This window comes from Rhagoletis zephyria, unplaced genomic scaffold (assembly GCF_001687245.7).
Source record: "Rhagoletis zephyria isolate East Lansing unplaced genomic scaffold, Rhagoletis_zephyria_1.1 Rzeph_scaffold_00033, whole genome shotgun sequence".
Taxonomy (NCBI): Eukaryota; Metazoa; Arthropoda; class Insecta; order Diptera; family Tephritidae; genus Rhagoletis; species Rhagoletis zephyria.
Genome location: NW_016157117.1, coordinates 542,137 through 544,952, shown reverse-complemented (window position 1 = coordinate 544,952; position 2,816 = coordinate 542,137).

The following is a 2,816-nucleotide window of genomic DNA, read 5'->3' as shown; positions in this document are numbered from 1 at the left end:
AAACATATACTTTAGGGGGGGTAAAATTTTGTTTCTGCCCTTATCATGCGAACGCGACTTCAAAGCTTAAAAAGACATAAGAACGAAAAGTGAAGCTTCTCAAGACAAAAATAATGACACATCAATTTTAAAAATCGGCCGTCAAATAACCAAGTTACAACGAAAAAACCATTTCGGCTGTATTTCGGAGGGTTAAAAAAAAAAAAAAAAAATTTTTTCCAGAACCCTCTCAACATAATCTTTAAATTTAGGGGCGGACATTAGCAACTTTCTTTTTCGACCCAGTCTACCGTACATCCCTCAGTCTCTAAGGTATTTTTGCGCAAGGCAATTTCGGAGAAAAAAAAAAATACCGAACGTATGGGTCCCTTTTTTACATTTTTCGTGATATCTTCAAATTTTTGATTCATTTTTTTTTATTTTACTTGTTTCTGGAACTCTATTGATTGAAATAAATACAAAATTAATGCTTTAGCGGGAGATTTTCTCATATCGACGTTCTTGTCTCGAGGGGACATTTTTTTCGTACACAGTTCACTGTTTTAGTATGTACTTTACCACGAGATCTCAGTTGTTTCCAACTTAGCGTACCACCTTAGTGTCAGTAAATTCAAGCTCAGGTTTGGCCAAAAACTATTTTTTTTCGAAATTTCCTTGCAATAATACTTTAGACTCAGTGGTATACGGCAGATTTTTTTTGTTTACTTGTAAGATGCTACGGTCTATTGTTATATGTGTGTATATATTTTTTTTTGTTTTTGATTTGCTTATTTTCATACGTATATATGTATTATGTGACACCAAAATAAAAAATATATTTTACTACATAAGTTGCCTATATTTGAAGCCACAAAGAAATGGAAAAAAAGCAAAAACAATGACAGTAAGAAAGTTGAAAAAATATGCCAGAAAACAATAATAAACTTAACGATTATTCATTAAATTTAATGCGAATTATGCAATAGAGAATTAGAAAAAATTATAAAAAGGGAAGAAAAAAAAACAAAAAATATTAACAATAACAATAACAAAAAAGGAAAGTAATGTCATAGAAATAGTATTTTTCACTGTGCGCTTCTGTTGTATTTATTCAGCAATGATTTACCAGTAATAACAATGTATATATTAATATAAATACCTAATAAATATACATAAATATATATATATATAAATATATTAATTTAAAATAAATATAAACAGTTTAGGATTATATAAATATATTATATATATGAAAAAACAACAACAGATAATGAATTAACCTTTGTACTTAAGAGCATTTCTTAAGTAGTAATAGCCCTCTATTCGAAATACAATGCAAATAATAATTATAATAACAATAATAAACAAAAAAAAAATAATAAAAAATTATGTGTTATTTAATACATGTGTATTAGGGTGGTCCCTGAAAATATGAACATCGTAGGGCATGCTTTATTTTGCTTGTACGAAGAACAAAAAAAAAGACATCCAAGAAAATATCAGAATTAAAAAAATTAGCACTGGCTACCCGAGTTTGAAAAAATTAAATTCCGTTTTTTTTTTAATCGCGAAAATTCGAAAAAAGTTTTCCTGGACCAGAGTTTAGATTTTATGAATTTATATAAATAAAGGTGTCCTCAAACAGGGGCGATATGTTATTTGATGCGATAACGATTAAAACCAAAGGCACTCAAACTGCAATTTTCTTTTCAGAACTCTACGATGAAAATCAGGGCTATCACAGAAGCCATCGTAGCTTCGATTTTCGAGAAATCTATGAAAGTGCTATCACAGAATCCGAATGGCTACGAACGTAAATTCGAAATTCGTTGAGAGCCTTCATTGAATCCGTTCGTAATCGTACATATACTCTACGCCAAGTTTATGCTGTCAATTCAAACGGCTAGAAAATCCCGTTGATTTTTGAGAATTTTTTTTTTGAGACTACTTTTTCGGTTCTTTTTAATATAATAAGTGCAATTTACAAAAACTGGCGTTGATATTTCGAAATTTAGTCTCTAACTGTCTCCCGCGTTTTATTTCGTAAGAAATAAGAAAAAAAAGTGCAAAAATCCATCCATAAAAAAAAATTCTCAAAAATCAGCGGGATTTTCTAGCTGTTTGAAACTTGCATTTCCTTAGACTAAAATTGTATGTGCTATAAAACTGCATACCCAAAAATGTTCTAAATATTCAGAATAAAAAGTTGAAGTCTTGATGAAAACTTGTTGAATTTTCCTAAATTTTGTATAACGTTCGAAACTGTGATTCATATGGTTTTCGTTAAAGCTTATTTGGTATTTTTATAAAAAAGTAAAAAAAAAACAAAATAAGCTCGAAAAACGTTACGAATTTTTAAAAAAATCAATACGTGGACATTAGTTTGAGTCACTGTATGCATATACATACATTCATCTGCTAGACGCTATTTAATGAATGAATATTTTTTATGAAGCGAGGGAATAATAGTTTAACAACAATTTATTAGGAAAGAAACCTAATTACTTTAATATCATAAAAACTAACTAAAAAAAATATTGAAAAAGAAACAAAAATTAAATAAAAAATCTCCGCTGCCCGACGACTCTGACTCGAACTCGGATCTCTCAATTGGCAGTATCGCACGGGTATACGTCCTCTGTTTGAGCACTCCCGTAAAGGTTTGTATTGACCGCATATCGCAAACTTTTGTATCGCATCGGTAGTATCGCATCTGTTTGAGACTACCTTAAGTTTGAATAATATATCAAATTTATCAGATTTAAGTTAAAAATTTTGTAGAATTTTTGCGATTTAAAAAAATTTAAATCTTTCAAAAACTGGTAGCGTTCCTTAAA